This window comes from Bombus fervidus, chromosome 2 (genome assembly GCF_041682495.2).
Source record: "Bombus fervidus isolate BK054 chromosome 2, iyBomFerv1, whole genome shotgun sequence".
NCBI classification, from domain to species: Eukaryota; Metazoa; Arthropoda; class Insecta; order Hymenoptera; family Apidae; genus Bombus; species Bombus fervidus.
In genome coordinates, this window is record NC_091518.1 from 7,097,802 (window position 1) to 7,114,609 (window position 16,808).

The 16,808-nt window shown below is 33.9% G+C and overlaps 1 protein-coding gene across 2 annotated transcripts in view; it reads right to left on the reverse strand.

The window, feature by feature from the left end:
• Positions 1-16,808, reverse strand: part of LOC139998162 (uncharacterized) — a 400,650-nt gene that overhangs the window by 11,922 nt on the left and 371,920 nt on the right. The window lies entirely within an intron of this gene.

Below are 16,808 nucleotides of genomic sequence, written 5' to 3' on the forward strand. Positions count from 1 at the left end.
TATTAAATAATCTAACATAAGGATGATGTATTTTCGTCCAGTCGCGGGGAGACGCGATCGTTTGATGTAGCGCGTCAACGGGAGTCGTAAATTCCCGTTACGATTGCACGAATCGACACCACGAGCAGGGCGATCCCCTTATTTCTTTTGGGATAATAGGGGTGATTAGTTTTTAATATAACTGGAATCCACAGTTATATAATATATATATATATATATATATTTATTTATTTATTTACACTAGCCTACAATAATTATTGCGTCGACAGAAATTGTTTGACTTCGTCGTGTCGGAAAGCACAGTAATTGATTAATCCGAAGATTGATCGATATGATGGATAGAACGCTGAGAACTTGACTTTGATATGTATCGATGTTCGATGAATTGGCGATTTTATCCGTTAGCGTCTAAGACGTATGCGGTAGGATTTCTGAAGAAAGACTAACTGCCCTAGGATAAATTTCGTGTCCTCTCGGGGAGACGACCCCCTCCGCACTCGGATCACGCCACTGCTCGCGCCGATGATCACGTATGCCGACTTCTTTGTGTAATTAAAGAACGGATCGAATCGACGTTTCTGGAACTCGCGGCCGGGCGGCAACCATGTGCTTGTCGATACATTGTATGCCCCGTCGGGAAGATGAGACGATTCGTGTATGACGCTAGAAGACCGCGAGAGACGATTAGAAACACGATCCATATCAAGCTTCGCGACGTAACAGATGAGTTAAATTTTCAGTAGAAATAGTAAAAATTTGGTATATTTGAAAAAGTACAAGGTTCTAATTGTCATACTTAAAAAGTTAAAATAGTTCATATCGTATTGAAATATATTTCAATATACATATTATTCATTTCAATTCATTTCAATATACATATTTCAATATACATTTATTGAACTCAAATTTTAATTATACTTAATTAATAAAAATTAATTCATTTAAAGATTCCTGTCGTATATACTTTTTGAAAACACGAATGTCCTCCTTTATACTCTCTTTTAGTATGCTAACAACATATTTTTAAAAATAAAAATTAAAAAGTAGATCTAATTAATAAATAATTATTAAATAATCTAACATAAGGATGAGTTAAATTTGCAGTAGAAATAGTAAAAACTTGGTATATTTGAAAAAGTACAAGGTTCTAATTGTCATATTTAAAAAGTTAAAATAGTTCATATCATATTGAAATATATTTCAATATACATCTTCAGTAAACGTCAGAAAAACTTGTATTTAGATATATTACTGTATGTAATAATGAGTAATGAAAGTACTGGAAATCGAAACCGAAGACGTGAATACGCGTTATCGCGATTCCTTATTTTCTTGTAGATGACGTCTGGATAAATGAATAGAAGAAAAATGGACTTCCGTCACTAGGGGCTCTTTCCTATTTTATGTGCCGCATTGAACGTGTTAATTAAAACGTCCCTCATAAATTAAAAGGAAATCCATAAAAATAATAATAATTGCACTTCCATTCTATATTTCTAATTGCGTTTTTAGTTAAAAAGAATTTTCTTCAATTCTATAAGCAATTCTCTAGGTTTATTTAATTTTTGCCTTATTTATTGTACCAGTAATGTGCACATAAAGTTATTTGTGAAGTATTTTGCACAACTTATTCATCACTTCCATTATTATTTATTTATTTAAAGTGGTATACATCAGTTTGAGTGATCATCTATTATCATACTATAATATTTATATTACACTGTTTTAACTTTACAATATTATGTAATATTATATTATAATAATATATATAATATATAATAATATGTAATACTATACTATATTCTACTACACTCTGTACATTGTACCGTGTTAGTTGCTACCTTTTTTTATATTAATTATGATATAATGTAATGTAATACTAAAGCATTTTTCGTTGACTACGTATTTCTTAATTTTAACAATTTTCGAATGGAAAGTTCACAATTGCAAACGATGTATTAATATTGATTGACATTTATTTGATACATTTTAATCGGATGGAGTTTGTTATCGAATCGAATTAAACTGATGCAATTTTTTTAAATGAACTGTTCAAATTGGTATTAGCGAAAGCGGATGTGAAAGATTTTATTGCACAGTGGGCATTTATGGCAATTTCATACAAAGTTAACGATATTTTGACAACAACTTTAACCTGTTTTTTTATCAGAGACAGTCAACTTATCACATATTTCATTATTTATAAGTATTATTTATAAATAATTATGTTTTTAATGATAATAATAGAAGTAACTTTGTTTTTATAAATTATAGCCAAAATTCTAAGATCCTTAATAGATGCACCTTGGTATGTTATCAACGAAACGATGCATCGCGACCTTAAGATATCTACAGTTAAAGAAGAAATATCCAAATTCAGTAATAGTAAAAATTCAGTAAAATAAAACATAAGAATTAACAACCACCAAAACCCACTAGTTACTCAATTACTTGACACGACAGATTAGATCCGCAGGCTAAAAAGACATTACCCTCTAAATTGAAACATTAGATTCAGCTACAATGAAACGATCAAACGATAATCATTTATTATTCACGTTATAGTACCACGCCAGAATAATTTACTTATAATTTTCAATGAGAATCTATTGTAAACTACTCCCAAATAAAAAAGAAAATAAATTATAATCATAAATCATAGAACACTGTACTAATAATTGCTTATGAATTATATAAATAATATTACACTGAGATTATATACCTTGAAGAAATTTTTATGATGGTTTTCGATGGATTTTTATTTTTTTTTTATTTTTTCACCGTTTTTAAGATATGAAATATGCGAGTGTGATATCGTTATTTGCGTACGATAAGATAACATAGAGATAACGCAGCCAAACGTAACAACTTTAAAGATGAAATAGATTTAATGCTCATGGTCATAATTCTAAATGCGTTAATGTTTATTATGTGAATTTTAAACATACTAAGCATATCGTTATCACTAAGATACTACGTTTGTATATTACTTATAAATTTCCATATTATTATAATTATTATTTACACACACTTAATAATAATACACATTTATTAAATAAATATTTTTATTCTTGAAATTTGTGTTAACGAAAGTTAAAATCAAGTTTTACTCTTTTCTTTACTGAATAGTAATTATAATAACAATATTGCAAATTTCTTTATTTTTAATACAATTTTTAAACAAATATTCGATAGCTTTAATAAAACCTTTTTTTGTTACTAAAATGTATCGCTCTGTTTTTAATTGTAATCCACCATAAAAAAGGAATTCTTGTAAGATGTCATTATACAGTATACATTGTCTTAGCTAACTCGATCATCTTGAATAATTTTTGCGGTATGCATCGTATGAAATAATTTCTAATAGGAAAAGTTGCATGATTTGGAAGGTTGCATTATGTGGTGCATCTTTTTATAGGTTATGGTGGTTTCTTCAAGGTCAACTTTGTTATTTTAAATGGTATGCTTTATATTTTTTATTAGTTGTAAACCTTGTAGTTAACGAATAATTTCGCTTTGTTTTTTGAAAATTTACTTATCATTTACTTTACTTAATATCAAATCAATTAATTATTATTTACTTAATATTAAAATTGAGATTCTGCATCGTCAAATGTTTTCTTAAGACAGCGGTGTTTACATATTACCCTGCACATATAGCAAGACAAACGCTGGACAAAAAATTTCCCAATTGGCTAAGCCATTAAAGTACTTTCTGTGGAAGGTATTAAAAACCTCAAAGAATGTGAAAGAACGAATTCGCGAAGTATGCATTCCGCTCGGTGTAGAAACAATTCAGAGTGCAGTTTCTTTGTTGGTTGATAAATTGCACCATAGTATGAATGTAAATGGCTACCCTTTAGAAGACCTACGACACTACAACAATGAATGGAGATAGATGATTGGGATGAGGTAAAATTTATAATACTGGTAAACATCGTCTTATCTTCATTATCTTATCTTCGATGATATTAAATCCCCCAACTTGCTATATTTGCAAGAAACAAAACAAAGTTATTAGTGAAATATTCAGATTAGGATATTTTGACGTAAAAGATACAATATACCATTTAAAATAATGGAGTTGACCTTGGAGTCCCTGAAATGCCTCCAACTATAAAAAATACACTCCATAATGCGTCCCCTACAAATTATGCAACTTCCGTATTAAAATTTTTTGTATGCTAAACTATATATATGTACTAACATATTTATTGTTTAATTAGATGTTAAAATAAGTACTTTTTTAAATAAATAGAAATTAATAGTAAATTAAATTACATTCGGCTATGTTTCGTTCACGTTTTGCTATTTCTTACATGTTAATAGACATCCCATTTAAAATGAAACTGAATGTTTACGAATATTTTAGCTATGAAAGAAAATATTACCCTTGACAATATTGATATGTAACAACGCAAACAGTATTGAATCATGTGGGCTGGCAATAATATATAAATTAAACAACTGACTTTTTTGTTATGAACTGGATATGATATAAAAAAACTAGTAAGTTCATTGAGATATGGAATAATGAAAGGAATGAGGTGTTGGTAAGATTTGACAATTTTCAGTATGTACAAAATTATTGACTAAATCTTGTTATTTATGAAATGCTATTTATTATTAAATAACATCATTGTCAGTAAATACATGTCTTTTTAAAATCATTAAATTATGTTTCAATTTAACTCTAACATTTTATTGCACCAAGTTGAAAGCTATTTTTGAAGTTTCCAACAAGATAAAATAAAAATAATTAGAACGTAAAATTATATATAATAATCATAAATAAGTTAATATTATTAAATGATAGATAATATTAAGGTGATGTTCGGTGTAAGGTGCCAAAGAAATACTCTGCGGTGTTCAACAATGTATTTATTTAACAATCAACAATCCTCGCCTTCAACTGGTTTTGTACAATTCTCGATTACCACTGACTTTCTCGCTCCTCGACTACGCTTCGCTGTTAAAACTCGACTCTCCTCGCTTCGCTGTTCAAACTCCAATTTCTCTTTTAACTAATTCGTTTCTTTTGTTGCCCCTCGATATCACCACTACGCACACGTTCGTTAGGTGTCCGCCACTGTTGCCGCGTACGCTTTCTTCCAAATATTCGGCGGAAGGAACGTAAGGATATCGATGGCTCATTAGGCACGACGACCTTACGTTTCGGTGATATGCTTTGCGTCGCGAAGCCGTCGGAAAGTTGCGTCGTCGGGTGCAGCCACAATATCAAAATAATAAATTATGATAACAATACGTTTGATGTTTAATTAAAATTTATGAATGGAACTGTTTAATGTATTGTCTCTGCATTTTCATGCATACATAAATTAATAGGAGACAATTAGTCATAATTGGAGTAACAATTAATTATAGCGATAGATATCTGATGAATATGAATATTATTAACAGTATTGTATTAATTTACGTGATTTTCTCTGAATTTAAACACTATTACATTGCGTAGAAGCAAATATATATATGTATATGTCGGAGATGAAAGGACAACGGGGCCCCCTGTTGGAATTACTTGGAAAAACCTCAATAGCATTCACGAAATAACCCAGGTACAGTCATTCGAAACTTGAGACAATGAGCTTAGGCTCGAGGCGACAACCGGTCGCCGAGCGTAGCCACGGTCACGGGATGAACGTTCCACCTAACAGAGAAGTGCCAATATTATGAGACACACGTTGTGTTAACAATCAAACCCCGAGCAAGAGCAATGTCGCAGCTACGCGGGTCTGCCTAGCAACGGCGGCTGCAATTTTGTTGGTATCCCCGGCCAATATTCAACAAAACGAACGCGATCGTAAGAAGAGGAAAGTTTTCATCAGTCTTTTATTCTTGCGATCTCCTTGGAGAGTTACGCATCGTCTTTACGAGCAGTATATACCGAGCGTCACAGCGAACGTTACTTTTGTGCTTCAAATTCTATTCTAAGTATCGCTCGGGCAACCGAGGCGAACAGATGTGTGTAAGCAAACGTGTGCTCCAGTCAAGTGATTCAGAGAAGTGCTACGAATAGTGATAGTGACAAACAATGCAGCAGCAGATATCAACAATCAAGATTGCAACCAAAGGAGAAAAATATTACATAAAAGGTCGTCAGATTTACCAGGCTTACAGCAACAACAGCAAAATAATAACAACCAAAATGATATGGAAACAGAAGAAATGGAAGAGCAGTGGAGACAGGAGGAGTGCAGACACGACAACGAAATAAGTTACCAAGACGAAAACTGGAAGCTAGCAAAGACTAGCAAAAAACGTAAAATAATTCCAGGCACAAATGCTGCAGGAAACCCAGATACAGAAAAGCAGCGATGGCTGCAAGAATTACCTTTAAGAAACTCCTTCAGCTCATTAACGGAAGAAATAGACAATGACCCGACAAGCAAAACCACAACTAAATCACCTTACATATCAAAACCACCACCAATATTTGTTGAGGCCCAAATAATAGACCCGCTTATTGATCTACTAAACAATATAGTCGGGAAGGATAACTATACAATAAAACAAACAAAATTAGAATAAGTAAAAATTCAAACAAACACCCCAGAAGCTTATAGGAAAGTGATAAATGAACTAAAGGAAAAAAATGCTATATACCACACGTACCAACTCAAAACAGAAAGGAGCTATAAAATAGTTATAAGAGGTTTACATCCAAAAATTAACACAAAAAAATTAAGTGCAAAATTAGGAAAAATTGGCCATGAAACAAGAGCAATAAACAATATGACAAGATACGATACGAAGCAACCATTGCCATTATTCTTAATAGAACTTGAACCCAGAACCAATAACAAGGAAATTTATGAAATTAAAAAAATACTAAATACAATTGTAACAGTGGAACCACCACGCTACAAAAAAGATATACCACAATGCATGCGGTGTCAACAATACTGACACACAAAAAATTATTGCAACAGAAGCCCGGCATGTGTTAAATGTGCAAAAAATCACCTAACAATACACTGCCCATACACAGGAAAAATAGAAGAAGTTAAATGCTATAATTGTAACGGAAACCACCCAGCCAGCTACAAAGGATGTGAAATAAGGAAACAAATACAACGTAAACTGTTTCCTCCACTTCGCAACAGATCACACAATGACCATCAACCACAACAAAGTATAACGGATAACGAAACAACATTGAAAGCACAACACGAACTAAACGCTATAAGCAGAAACATAGATCCCCAAGGTAAACGAAGCTACGCACAAGTAACTAAAAACATTAGCAAACCAACGCTTGCAATCAATCAGAATGAAAACTATAACATCGAAGACGTTACAGACATCAAAGAAATGCTCAAACAATCCATTAAAGGTATGGAAATGTTAGGAAAAATGGTAAGTGATCTAAACACAATACTAAGACAACAAGCACAACAAACAACAATCATGTTACAACTACTCACTAACTTGCTAAGTAAAAAATAGAGATGGACATTTTGAAAATAGCAGTCTGGAACTCCAATGGCTTGCAACAGCGAGCCCACGAAACTAAAATATTTTTGTATAAAAATAATATTGATATACTACTTGTCTCAGAAACACATTTCACCCTAAAAAACTACATGAAAATACCGTACTACACCATATACGATACCAAACATCCCTCAGGTAAAGCACATGGAGGAACTGCAGTAATAATAAAAAATGACATCAAGCATCACTTACATAGTCAAACAAATCAAGAACACCTACAAGCAACCACTGTCACAATACAAACCAATGACAATTACTTCCAGATGTCAGCAGTATATGTACCTCCGAGACACAAAATGACACTTAAAAAATGGGAAGAGTACTTCCAATCCTTAGGCGACAAATATATAGCGGCAGGAGACTTTAATGCAAAGCACACATTATGGGGTTCGAGAATTAGCACGCCGAGAGGTAGAACATTGGAAAAATACATTAGAAGCAGCAACCTCAACGTACTATCTACAGGAAAACCAACGTATTGGCCGACAGACCCCAATAAAATACCTGACCTGTTGGATTTTGCAGTAACAAAAGGGCTAAATGTAAGCAAATTAAAAATAGCAACCAGCCTCGAGCTTAACTCCGACCATACACCAATTATAATAGAATATACAAGCAAACCACTACTTTATAACAAGTCAGAGTCGCTTTGCAATAAAACCACCAACTGGCAAACTTTCAAAGAGCTGATCGAAAACAAAATCAACTGCAATATCCCGTTGAAAACACCTGAACACATTGAGCAGGCAGTAGCAACTTTGACAGAAATAATACAGGAAGCAGCGTGGGCAACCACCACCTATGAAACAAATAGCAGGCAATCAAAAATTATTCCGCAGGACATCCTAGACAAAATCAAGGAAAAAAGAAAAGCGAAAGCAAAATGACAAAAACAGAGAACACGAGAAAACAAGAAAAACCTAAATAAACTTGCAAAGGAACTAAAGAATAAAATAAGGGAACATCATAATAACGAATTCTCAAAATTCATCGAATCACTATCCGCGCATGAGAATACCGACTACTCCCTATGGAAAGTCACTAACAAAATTAAGAAAACAGTAAAAACAATCCCAGCAATCAGAAAAATGGACAACACATGGGCCAGAACCAACGAAGAATAGGCAGAAGAGTTCTCAAAGCACCTACAAAATATATTTTCGCCGTATGAAATTAATAACAGCATCCCTGGATGGCAAACAAATGAAGAAGTGGAAAATGCCAGCAACACAACTGATAAACGCTGCACCATACTCAGCACAACAGCGCAAGAAGTTACAAACTTAATTGAGGCAACAAAGACAAGTAAAGCACCAGAATTTGACTTGATCAATGGGAAAATCTTAAAATACCTTCCCCCAAAGGCAATAAAACTAACAACGATAATATTTAACGCAATTCTAAGAATACAGTACTTTCCTACACTATGGAAAATAGCACAGATAGTAATGTTACCCAAACCAAACAAAAACCCACATTTAACTGCATCCTACAGGCCGATATCATTACTACCTGCGTTTTCCAAATTATTAGAGAAAGTAATATATAACCGCTTAAAACCAACAATAGAAAAAGAAAAACTAATACCGAACCATCAATTTGGATTCAGGAATAAACACTCCACAATAGAACAAATGCATAGACTCGTCAATGAAATCTTACAGTCGCTTGAAACAAAACAATACTGCACAGCACTCTTTATGGATATCGAAAAAGCATTCGACAAAGTTAACCATGAAAAACTTCTTGAAACAATCAAAAAACAATTTCCAGAACAAATCTACAAACTACTCAAATCTTACTTAAACAACAGAACCTTTGTAGTAAAAATAAATAATGCATACTCTGAAATTAAGGACATTAAGGCAGGAGTACCGCAAGGAAGTGTCTTAGGACCAATATTATACACACTATACACGGCAGATATACCAACAACTGTCAACAGTAGAACACAGACGTTTGCGGACGATACGGCCATACTAGTGAGGCATGCAAATCTAGAAACGGCCGCCGCACTACTACAAGAACACATTACAAAAATAGAAAAATGGCTGCAAAACAAACAAATAAAAGTGAACACCAGCAAGTGCAACCACATAACATTTACACTTAGAAAAGGAAAAACACCAGATATTCAACTGAACGGCGCCCACATAGCACAAACAAAGCAAGTCAAATATCTAGGAATAAATTTAGACACACGCCTTATATGGAAGCACCATATAAAATCAATAATAAACAGAATAAGTGCAAAAAGGAAGCAGATGTACTGGTTAATCAATAGAAAATCTAAATTAAGCACAATGAATAAACTAAATATATACAAAACAATAATCAAACCAATCTGGACATACGGAGTCCCACTATGGGGGACGGCAGCAATGAGTCACATAAGCAAAATAGAAATAGAGCAAGCAAAAATTTTTAGGACAATAGTTAACGCTCCATGGTACGTCAGAAATGAAGACCTACGAAAAGATCTAAAAATTCCAACAGTCAAAGAGGAAATCGCTAGATACGCAAAAAAGTACAAAGAAAGACTTGCAGCACACCCAAACCAGCTGGTTGCTGAAACAAATAAAACCAAAATAGAAAGAAGACTGAAGCGGAAGCATCCCGCAGACCTCGAAATAGAGATGCAATAGGAAACCTAGAAGATGGAACCCCGCTGGGGGTAACCATCCACATGCTATATTTATTTATTTTTTTATTTTTTTATTCTTTTATTCTCTAAGCTATAATATTTTACCAAATGTCCTTCTGGACAAATTGTAAAAATTTACCAAATAATCAATAAAAAAAAAAAAAAAAAAAAATTCTATTCTAAGTTTAACAAGGAGTTAGCCTGTGGACCGTGGATTCGTTATATCGAACCTAAGGTCATTGTCATTAGCGTCTAGTTACCGCGGCCACTGGTCGATCTTGTACCATCTATATCCGTGATAATAAACGCTATCTCGATTGTACAACAACAATGAACAACCCAGGCGAAGATTCGTTACACCCTCCTAATCCAAGCCCTAACGTCAACCCGACATATATATGTCGGAGTTGAGTTGTTGGGGCTTGAATTATGGGCGTGTAAAGAATCTTCGCCTGGGTTGTTCATTGTTGTTTCACAATCAAGATAACGTTTATTAACACAAATACAGAAGAAATAAGTTCGAACAGTAATTACGGTAACTAGACGCTGATGGCAATGACCTTAGATTCGATATAGCGAATCCACGGTCCATGGGCTCACTCTTTATTAAACTCAGAATAGAATTTCTATGCACAAAAATATCGCTCGCTATGACGCTCTTTATATTGCTCTCTAGACGATGTGTCACTCACCAAGGAGATCACAAGAATAATTGAGTAATGGAAACTTTCTTCTCCTTACGGTTGCGTTAGTTTTGTTTAACGTTGGCCTGGGATACCAACAAACTGCTACCGTTGCTAGGCAGACTCACATAACTGAGACATTGCTTTTGCCCAGGGTTTGATTGTTAATACAACGTGTGTCTCATAATATTGGTACTTTTCTGTTAGGTGGAACGTTCATCCCGTGACCGCGGCTACGCTCGGCGACCGGTTGTCGCCTCGAGCCTAAGCTCATTGTCTCAAGTTTCGAATGACTGTGCCTGGGTTATTTCGTGAATGCTATTGAGGTTTTCCCAAGCAATCCCAACGGGTGGCCCCGTTGTCCTTTCATCTCCGACATATATATATGTTTAAAAGATATGTATCTATACAATATGTACACTCTATTCAGTTTTTTATTTTGGACTAATTTTTTCTTAGGAAGGTATACAAATGTAATTTTAATATAATTGTTATTATTTAAAATCATTTTAAATTGTTAATATCAAATAATATAATTCGAATTATTTAATTACAATATCATGTAAAATTATTTATACAATTAATTGTTAATCGTTATCACGGTCCTGTTATATTTATACTATTACCTATATAGTGGGCAACTGTTTTTAACTCCATTTTAAATGTTAATTCTAACTGATAAAGAAGTATATGTATAAATCATTTTTGATCCCAATATACAATAATCATAATTAAACAGCAATATTTTTCCTACAAGAAAGCTTTTTACCGTTCGTATTACGAAAAAATTGATATTATTTTATTAATCTTACTATTCACTGTATTTACAGTTTTTTTCAACTTTGTTTAAAGTACATATTAATTTTAAATGATAAGAAGACGTATGGCATTTTCATCGCAATATTACAACACGATATTACGTTTAAAATGATTTTCTACTTCCTAAATTATTAAATTTTCTACTTTCTAGATAACAAATTCTTTATAAGTTTCTCTAATTTATTTTATAAAAACTTGATAGATTATTATGCAAAGCCTTGTAGAATTCCATTCTACAAATAAGTTTAGGTATTTCTCCAAAATACGAATCTCCTAGTATTGTGTAATTCCATATTTTTACAAATATAATTAACAAAACTGCGAATTTACAGTTTTATGTATGTAATTTAGAACAAACTAGTGAAAACATTCTTTCATCCATTAAATATTCTAAGGGATACTCTGCTTTGAATAACTTATATATTTTTACATGTTATATGGATTTTGTGTGATTTCTTGCACCTTTAAATTTCCTATGAATACATAAGAATCCACAAGAATCTCATAATAAAATAATATCTCAAAATAATTACACACAATTATTCAACCCGACAGAAACGAACCACCCTTTGAATCGTCATTCAAGGGATGCCATCGGCGGACAAATAAAGAAGAGAAAAAAAAATTGTCCGCGTACGCGGCATAAAGCATCTCATTTTCATTGGTCGTAGTAAGAAGACTTTGAAGACCGACATTCGAACCACCGTTCCCTTTTAATCGACAAAGATATAAACTCCCGAAAGGAGTAGTGTCGAGTCGAGATAGATTGCTGGAAGTTGGTTCGCCAATAAAATCATTTCTTCCTTTAGAAACTGCTTTTTTGCTGTAGTCCCTCGGTCTTTCGCTATATTCTCTTTGCCTTCGATGAGACTAGACTTCTAGTGAGTTCACAATCCTCAACCCCTCTAACGCGTTCTTGCATATCTTCCTCGTTCACCCTTCGAATTCTTCGGCCAGTCTTTACACATCAAGCGAATTCGCGATCGAACGTCGAGAAAATTGGGACAAAGTTCGGACCTGGTAATTAACAGTCTGCTTCTTGTCTCTCTCTCTCTCTCTCTCTCTTGCTCTCTGCCTACCAGTAGTACTTTTTCTTCGTATCTTCGTATTCTCGTTCGCAGATAGTTTGCTCCATTTCGTCGATGTTTTTGCATTTATTGGAATATCTCGAATGGTATTAGAAAATCAATGAGATTCGGCTGAAGCATTCTCAACAGACAATGAGAGAACACAAGAGTGAAAAGAAATAGGTGGATCAGAATAACACGTGATTTATTTGAAAGAAACTATAGAATTCTCATAAAGAAATGTGAAAAAACTGGTCATGTTCGAATTATTATAGGTTTTTTTTTTTTTTTTATTTGTTTTATTAAATTTTTACAATTTGTCCAGAAGGACATTTGGTAAAATGTTATAGCTTAGAGAATAAAAGAATAAAAAATAAAAAATAAAAATAAATAGAAATAAATAAAATATAGCATGTGGATGGTTACCCCCAGCGGGGTTCCATCTTCTAGGTTTCCTATTGCATCTCTATTTCGAGGTCTGCGGGATGCTTCCTCTTCAGTCTTCTTTCTATTTTGGTTTTATTTGTTTCAGCAGCCAGCTGGTTTGGGTGTGCTGCAAGTCTTTCTTTGTACTTTTTTGCGTATCTAGCGATTTCCTCTTTGACTGTTGGAATTTTTAGATCTTTTCGTAGGTCTTCATTTCTGACGTACCATGGTGCGTTAACTATTGTCCTTAAGATTTTTGCTTGCTCTATTTCTATTTTGCTTATGTGACTCATTGCTGCCGTCCCCCATAATGGGACTCCGTATGTCCAGATTGGTTTGATTATTGTTTTGTATATATTTAGTTTATTCATTGTGCTTAATTTAGATTTTCTATTGATTAACCAGTACATCTGCTTCCTTTTTGCACTTATTCTGTTTATTATTGATTTTATATGGTGCTTCCATGTAAGGCGTGTGTCTAAATTTATTCCCAGATATTTGACTTGCTTTGATTGTGCTATGTGGGCGCCGTTCAGTTGAATATCTGGTGTTTTTCCTTTTCTAAGTGTAAATGTTATGTGGTTGCACTTGCTGGTGTTCACTTTTATTTGTTTGTTTTGCAGCCATTTTTCTATTTTTGTAGTGTGTTCTTGTAGTAGTGCGGCGGCCGTTTCTAGATTTGCATGCCTCACTAGTATGGCCGTATCGTCCGCAAACGTCAGTGTTTTACTGTTGACAGTTGTTGGTATATCTGCCGTGTATAGTGTGTATAATATTGGTCCTAAGACACTTCCTTGCGGTACTCCTGCCTTGATGTCCTTAATTTCAGAGTATGCATCATTTATTTTTACTACAAAGGTTCTGTTGTTTAAGTAGGATTTGAGTAGTTTGTAGATTTGTTCTGGAAATTGCTTTTTGATTGTTTGAAGAAGTTTTTCATGGTTAACTTTGTCGAATGCTTTTTCGATATCCATAAAGAGTGCTGTGCAGTATTGTTTTGTTTCAAGCGACTGTAAGATTTCATTGACGAGTCTATGCAATTGTTCTATTGTGGAGTGTTTATTCCTGAATCCAAATTGATGGTTCGGTATTAGTTTTTCTTTTTCTATTGTTGGTTTTAAGCGGTTATATATTATTTTCTCTAGTAATTTGGAAAACGCAGGTAGTAATGATATCGGCCTGTAGGATGCAGTTAAATGTGGGTTTTTGTTTGGTTTGGGTAACATCACTATCTGTGCTATTTTCCATAGTGTAGGAAAGTACTGTATTCTTAGAATTGCGTTAAATATTATCGTTGTTAGTCTTATTGCCTTTGGGGGAAGGTTTTTTAAGATTTTCCCATTGATCAAGTCAAATCCTGGTGCTTTACTTGTCTTTGTTGCCTCAATTAAGTTTGTAACTTCTTGCGCTGTTGTGCTGAGTATGGTGCAGCGTTTATCAGTTGTGTTGCTGGCATTTTCCACTTCTTCATTTGTTTGCCATCCAGGGATGCTGTTATCAATTTCATACGGCGAAAATATATTTTGTAGGTGCTTTGAGAATTCTTCTGCCTGTTCTTCGTTGGTTCTGGCCCATGTGTTGTCCATTTTTCTGATTGCTGGGATTGTTTTTACTGTTTTCTTAATTTTGTTAGTGACTTTCCATAGGGAGTAGTCGGTATTCTCATGCGCGGATAGTGATTCGATGAATTTTGAGAATTCGTTATTATGATGTTCCCTTATTTTATTCTTTAGTTCCTTTGCAAGTTTATTTAGGTTTTTCTTGTTTTCTCGTGTTCTCTGTTTTTGCCATTTTGCTTTCGCTTTTCTTTTTTCCCTGATTTTGTCTAGGATGTCCTGCGGAATAACTTTTGATTGCCTGCTATTTGTTTCATAGGTGGTGGTTGCCCACGCTGCTTCCTGTATTATTTCTGTCAAAGTTGCTACTGCCTGCTCAATGTGTTCAGGTGTTTTCAACGGGATATTGCAGTTGATTTTGTTTTCGATCAGTTCTTTGAAAGTTTGCCAGTTGGTGGTTTTATTGCAAAGCGACTCTGACTTGTTATAAAGTAGTGGTTTGCTTGTATATTCTATTATAATTGGTGTATGGTCGGAGTTAAGCTCGAGGCTGGTTGTTATTTTTAATTTGCTTACATTTAGCCCTTTTGTTACTGCAAAATCCAACAGGTCAGGTATTTTATTGGGGTCTGTCGGCCAGTACGTTGGTTTTCCTGTAGATAGTACGTTGAGGTTGCTGCTTCTAATGTATTTTTCCAATGTTCTACCTCTCGGTGTGCTAATTCTCGAACCCCATAATGTGTGCTTTGCATTAAAGTCTCCCGCCGCTATATATTTGTCGCCTAAGGATTGGAAGTACTCTTCCCATTTTTTAAGTGTCATTTTGTGTCTCGGAGGTGCATATACTGCTGACATCTGGAAGTAATTGTCATTGGTTTGTATTGTGACAGTGGTTGCTTGTAGGTGTTCTTGATTTGTTTGACTATGTAAGTGATGCTTGATGTCATTTTTTATTATTACTGCAGTTCCTCCATGTGCTTTACCTGAGGGATGTTTGGTATCGTATATGGTGTAGTACGGTATTTTCATGTAGTTTTTTAGGGTGAAATGTGTTTCTGAGACAAGTAGTATATCAATATTATTTTTATACAAAAATATTTTAGTTTCATGGGCTCGCTGTTGCAAGCCATTGGAGTTCCAGACTGCTATTTTCAAAATGTCCATCTCTATTTTTTACTTAGCAAGTTAGTAAGTAGTTGTAACATGATTGTTGTTTGTTGTGCTTGTTGTCTTAGTATTGTGTTTAGATCACTTACCATTTTTCCTAACATTTCCATACCTTTAATGGATTGTTTGAGCATTTCTTTGATGTCTGTAACGTCTTCGATGTTATTGTTTTCATTCTGATTGATTGCAAGCGTTGGTTTGCTAATGTTTTTAGTTACTTGTGCGTAGCTTCGTTTACCTTGGGGATCTATGTTTCTGCTTATAGCGTTTAGTTCCTGTTGTGCTTTCAATGTTGTTTTGTTATCCGTTATACTTTGTTGTGGTTGATGGTCATTGTGTGATCTGTTGCGAAGTGGAGGAAACAGTTTACGTTGTATTTGTTTCCTTATTTCACATCCTTTGTAGCTGGCTGGGTGGTTTCCGTTACAATTATAGCATTTAACTTGTTCTATTTTTCCTGTGTATGGGCAGTGTATTGTTAGGTGATTTTTTGCACATTTAACACATGCCGGGCTTCTGTTGCAATAATTTTTTGTGTGTCCGTATTGTTGACACCGCATGCATTGTGGTATATCTTTTTTGTAGCGTGGTGGTTCCACTGTTACAATTGTATTTAGTATTTTTTTGATTTCATAGATTTCCTTGTTATTGGTTCTGGGTTCCAGTTCTATTAAGAATAGTGGCAATGGTTGCTTCGTATCGTATCTTGTCATATTGTTTATTGCTCTTGTTTCATGGCCAATTTTTCCTAATTCTTCACTTAATTTTTTTGTGTTAGTTTTTGGATGTAAACCTCTTATAACTATTTTATAGCTCCTTTCCGTTTTGAGTTGGTACGTGTGGTATATAGCATTTTTTTCCTTTAGTTCATTTATCACTTTCCTATAAACTTCTGGGGTGTTTGTTTGAATTTTTACTTGTTCTAATTTTG